Source organism: Sciurus carolinensis, chromosome 12, assembly GCF_902686445.1.
Source record: "Sciurus carolinensis chromosome 12, mSciCar1.2, whole genome shotgun sequence".
Classification (NCBI taxonomy): domain Eukaryota; kingdom Metazoa; phylum Chordata; class Mammalia; order Rodentia; family Sciuridae; genus Sciurus; species Sciurus carolinensis.
This window is the reverse complement of record NC_062224.1, coordinates 108,646,087-108,652,019: the sequence shown is the minus strand read 5'-3', so window position 1 is coordinate 108,652,019 and position 5,933 is coordinate 108,646,087. Positions and strand designations below refer to the sequence as shown.

Genomic DNA, 5,933 nt, shown 5'->3' with positions numbered 1-5,933 from the left:
GTTGGATCTTTCTTTTTAATCCAATCTGCCAGTCTATGTCTTTTGATTGATGAATTCAGGCCATTAACACTCAGGGTTATTATTGAGATATGATTTGTATTCCCAGTCGTTTGGTTCATTTTTTAAATTTTATTTATTTAGTTATTTATTTATTTGACACAACTTGGTTCCTCCTTTATTTGACAGTTCCTTTAGGATAATTCCTCCCTTTGCTGATTTGCTTCTTTGTTTTTTATCTCTTCCTCATGGAATATTTTGCTGAGAATGTTCTGTAATGCTGGCTTTCTTTTTGTAAATTCTTTTAGCTTTTGTTTATCATGGAATGATTTTATTTCATCATCAAATTTGAAGGTAAATTTTGCTGGGTATAAGATTCTTGGTTGGCATCCATTTTCTTTCAGAGCTTGAAAAATGTTGTTCCAGGCCCTTCTAGCTTTTAGGGTGTGGATTGAAAAATCTGCTGATATCTGTATTGGCTTCCCCCTGAATGTAATTTGGTTCTTTTCTCTCACAGCCTTTAAAATTCTGTCTTTATTTTGTATGTTAGGTATTTTCATTATAATGTGCCTTGGTGTGGGTCTGTTGTAATTTTGTGTATTTGGAGTCCTATAAGCCTCTTGGACTTGATTTTCCATTTCATTCTTCAGATTTGGGAAATTTTCTGATATTATTTCATTGAATAGATTGTTCATTCCTTTGGTTTGTTTCTCTAAGCCTTCCTCAATCCCAATAATTCTCAAATTTGGCCTTTTCATGATATCCCATAGTTCTTGGAGATTCTGTTCATGATTTCTTACCATCTTCTCTGTTTGTTCAACTTTGTTTTCAAGGTTAAATATTTTGTCTTCAATATCTGAGGTTCTGTCTTCCAGGTGTTCTATCCTATTGGTTATGCTTTCTATGGAGTTCTTAATTTGGTTTATTGTTTCCTTCATTTCAAGGATTTCTGTTTGGTTTTTTTTCAATATCTCTAACTCTTTATTGAAATGATCTTTTGCTTCCTGTATTTGCTCTTTTAACTGTCGATTGGTGCTATCATTCAATGCCTGCATTTGCTCTTTCACCTCATCATTCAATGCCTGCATTTGCTCTTTCATCTCATCGTTTGCTTCCCTGATCATTTTAATTATGTACATTCTGAACTCCCTTTCTGTCATTTCTTCTGCCATGCTGTCATTGGATTTTAGTGATGTAACATCTAGATTTGTTTGGGGCATTTTCTTCCCTTGTTTTCTCATATTGTTCAGGAATCAGTGGGTCATTAAGATATTGCAGATTTCCTCTATTGACTTATAATGTCCCTGAAGATTGCTAGTATATCCCCTCTTATCCTTCAGTAGCCTGAAGTCTTGGAGGAATTTGATAATGTGGAGCTCCATGAAGAAGCTGCCTCTCTAGGGGTGGTGACCCTCAGGTGGGGTATATTCCCTGTTAGTGGGCAGAGGTGCCTCCACTTGTTGACCAATGGTCATCCAACGGGGAACTAGGCTGCGGGCTGAGGCAAGGCCTGTTTGTGCCTGTGTCTCTGGTTTTACCGTCCCTGTGGGAAAACCTCACCCGGCAGGGAAGACTCACCCGGTGGGGAGGTCTCGCTGGTCAGTTCCCCTCCTAGAGGTTCCCCTCAATCTACAACTACCGCCTGGGCTGGGTTGTCTTCCTCTGCAACGTTCCCAGGGGCCCGGACCTACCTTCTGGGCCTGGGAGCGTCACCCTTCGCAGGCGAGTCTCCTTAGGCTGCCTCTCCTCAGAGAATCTGCCCGCAGTCCTGGAACCTTCACTCCGCCCCTAGGTGTGTCTCTGTGCGTCTCTTCCAGCAAGAAGCTGCCTAGGCCCTGGGACCCTGCTCTGCACCCAATCACTTGGCTATGCGGCCCCTCCTCTGAGTTGCTACCTGGAGCCCCGTACAATAGCTCCAAGACCCAGAGACCTGCCACACACCTCTTCCTCCGGACAGCCGCCCGGTTTCCGACGCAGTCACTAGGAGTCCAAGCAACTCACTTCGCGTCTCCTCCTCCTGCCAACTGCCCGTAGCCCTAGGCAGTCACTCCGAGTCCAAGTGACCCGCCCTGTTCCTCCTCCTCCTTGGGGTAGCCCCCCGGGTGTTCAGGAGCGGTAGCTTTGAGTCCAAACAACTCACTACTCACCTCCTCCTCTGGCAACCGCCTGTAGCTCTGATGCAGTCACTCCTAGACCAAGCGACCTGCCACGTTCCTCCTCTTCCTCCGGGAAGCCCCCCGGTGTTCAGAAGCGATCACTCTGAGTCCAAACAGCTCACCACGCAGCTCCTCCTCAGGCAGCCGCCCGGAGCCCCAGTGGTTGCTCCGAGTCCAAGCGCTGTGCTGAGCCGCCTCCTCTACGATGATCCCAGTGGTCCGTGTTTACCACTCCAGCGGGGGGAGGGGCGTCTCGCCGAGCAACTCTACTTCACAAAGTTCCCTGCGTTCCGGGACTACCGCCCCATCCGGGACGCCTCCCCAACGGGAGAGACTCACCCGGCGGCTTTGAGTTGGTCCCAAGTCTCTCATTATCTCCTCTTTTGAATCCTGCGTCCTGGAGCAACATGAAATGCAGCCGCCCTCTAGTCCGCCATCTTGAAAACCCTCACCAACCATTCTTTAATCTATGGATTTCATTCCTCTCTATACCTAGCAAGAGACATTGAATAAAAACTTGAACTAAAAAGGACATTTTTATTGTGCATTAGTTATACATAATTGTGAGATTCATTTTGGCATATTCATAAATGCGTATAACATAATTTGCTTCATTTCAATCCCCAGTGCTACCTCCTTTCCTTCCCACCTCCCTCCCCTTAACCTCCTTATTCTACTCTATTGGTCTTTCTTCTGTTATTTTTAAAATTGGTGTATTATGGTTACATAAAAGTGGAATTCATGTGCTCACTTCGGTAGCACATACACTAAAATTGGAATGATACAGAGAAGATTAGCATGGCCCCTGCAAGGATGACACGCAAATTCGTGAAGCATTCCATATTAAAAAAAAAGTGGAATCATTGTGATGTATTCATATACGCACATAGCATTGTTGGGTCAATTTCATCCCCTCCCTTTCTCCTCTCTCTTCCCTCCCCCTTATCTCTTTCCTCTACTCCACTGTTCTCCCTTCTATCTCCATGAGATCCTCCTTTTAAAAAATGTCTTATGGTTTTTTGTATTCTTGATGATTGGCATTATAACTGGAGTGAGATAAAATCTCACTGTATTTTTGATTTGCATTTCCCTTAAGGTTGAGGATATCGAATATTATTTCATATATTTGTTGATCATTTACATTTTTTCTTTAAGAAATATCTGCTAAATTCTCTTGCCCATTTGTTGATGGATTGATTTTTCTTGTTAAGTTTTGAATCTCTTTATGTATTCTGGATATTAATCTACTATAAAGGATTTCTACCATTCTGTAGGCTTTCACTTCGCAATCTTGATTTTTTTCCTTTGCTGTGCAGAAGATTATTTTTTAATTTGAAGTCATTTCACTTACTGATTCTTGGTTTTATTTCGTCAGCTTAGGGGTTTTATTAAGGATCAGATGACTGTAGGTGTGTGGGTTTATCTCTGTGTCTTCTGCTCTGCTCTGCTGGTCTATGTGTCTGTTTTTATGCCAGTGGCAAGCTGGTTTTGGTACTCTAGCTCTGTAGTATAGCTTGAGATCAGGTATCGTCATGCTTCCAGGCTTGTTCTACCGCTCAGTGTTGCTTTGGCCGCTCTGGGTCTTTTATTCGTCCATATGAATTTTAGGACTATTGTTTCTAATTCTGTGAAGAATGTCATTGGTATTTTGATGAGGATTGCATTGAAGTTGTATACTACTTTTGATAGTATGACTGTTTTAACAGTATTAATTTCGTCTATCCAAGAACATGGGAGGTCTTTCTATCACCTGTCTTCTTCAATTTATGTCTTCAGTGTTCTAAAATTTTCATAGTAGAAGTCTTTCATCTCCTTGGTTAGATTTATTTCTAAGCATTGTTTTAAGCTATTGGGAATGGAATCGTCTCTGGTATCTTTCTCAGCAGATTCATTGTTGGAGTATAGGAAAGCTATTGATTTTTGTATATTGATCTTGTATTCAGCTACTTAGTTCAATTTATTTATGAGCTCTAGTAGTCTTTTGGTAGAGTCTTTTTGGGTCGGGTCATGTCATCATTAAACACACATAATTTGGCTCCTTCTTTTCCTATTTGCATCTCTTTATTTTCCTTCTCTTGCCTGATTGCTCTGGCTAGAGTTTCAAGTACTATATTGAATAAGAGTGGTGAGAGTGGACATCCTTGTCTTGTTCTTGATTTCAAAGGAAATTCTTTCAGTTTTTCTCCATTAAGCATGATGTTGGCTTTAAGTTTGTTGTATATAGCCTTTATGATGTTGAGGTAGGTTCCTTCTATCCCTAGTTTCTTCAGTGTTTTTTTTTTTTTTTTTTACCATGAATGGGTACTGAATTTTTTCAAAGGTTTTTTGGAATCTATTGAGACGATCATATGATTTTTGTCCTTAATTTTATTTATGTGGGGAATTACACATATTATTTGCATATGTTAAACCAACTTTGCATCCCTGGGATGAAACCAAATTTATCTTGGTGTACAGTCTTCTTAATATGCTTTCGAATATGAACTGCTAATATTTTATTAAGGATTTTTGCATTAAAGTTCATCAGGGTTATTGGTCTGCAATTTTCTTTCCTTGTGTCATTATCTGGCTTTGGTATAATACTGGTTTTATAAAATGAAGTGTTCCCTTCCTTTCTATTTCTTGGAATAATCTGAGAAGGACTGGCATCAGTTCTTTAAAGTTGTGGTTGAACTCAGTTGAGAATCCATCTGGTCCTGGGCTTTTGTTTGTTGGAAGGCTTTCAATTACTGCTTTAATCCCATTGCTTGATATTGGGTCTTTTTAGGCTTTATGTATCTTCTTGGTTCAGTCTGGATTGGTCATATGTGTCTAGAAAATTTTCAGTGTTTCTTAGATTTTCCCATTTATTGGAATATAAGTTTTCAAAATAATTCCTAAAAACACTCTGGGTTTCAGAAATGTCTGTGGTGATATCTCTTTTTCCATTTGTAATTTTGTTGATTTGAGTCTTCTCTCTATTCCTTTTGGCCAGTTAAAAGGGCATTTATGGGCATTCCTTCTGTGTTACAAGGCACATAATGAGCACAGGAATAACAGAGGGAAAGCACAAGATTAACTGTGGACATTTTTCTATTCAAAATCACTATCGTTGCAAGTCATGAGAGTTCTTGTTTAGAGTACAGTGGAAAGAACTTATTACTGAGTAGGCTGTTGGAGACTGAGTTTATGGAGGAGGATAGAGAAGTGAGTATATGAAGAAAGGAGTGGGACTGGAATGACTGACCTGGTACTGTGACCCTTCAGTTCAGGGGTGAGCAAAAGCATTTCTTTTCCTGCCTCCATAAGTCATGTCTGACTCTTCAAGCCTGATACTCCAACCAGGGCACAGCAGAGGTCAGCCTGACATAAACCCACAGACAAGAGACTTGTGCAGATTTATTTAAGGTTGGAAAGTTCTGTTTTGTCTTCTTTCTTTTCTTCTCTTTTTCCAAATTCCCCCTGGAATGCCATTGGGAATCTTAGATACTCCCAGGAACTAAGCTCAATATGAAGAAAGCAAACCGAAGTTCATGTTCTAATAAGTTTACAATAGCTAACGACCTGAATTTACATTAGAATTTTGCAACTCTTGCTGTTTCTATATGTAATTCATTTATTTGTATATGCAATTTATATATTTCTTCTGCCATTACATAGCTCTAATCAAATATTAGGCTCACTTTCCTTGTTAAATTCTAACTAAGGTGAAATGATACTTGTAACTTGAATGGTATGTCATTCTCATTCAGTAATGAACAGATGCTTACTGACACTGTGCTAGTGTGAGTATGTATATGT

The 5,933-nt window shown here is 40.3% G+C and overlaps 1 non-coding gene across 1 annotated transcript; it reads left to right on the top strand.

Annotated features, from left to right (window-relative positions):
• The first annotated feature begins 2,896 nt into the window (after positions 1-2,896).
• Positions 2,897-3,001, top strand: LOC124962524 (U6 spliceosomal RNA). The gene has a single exon (XR_007104531.1). It is a non-coding gene; the product is annotated as a U6 spliceosomal RNA (small nuclear RNA).
• Positions 3,002-5,933: the final 2,932 nt, after the last annotated feature.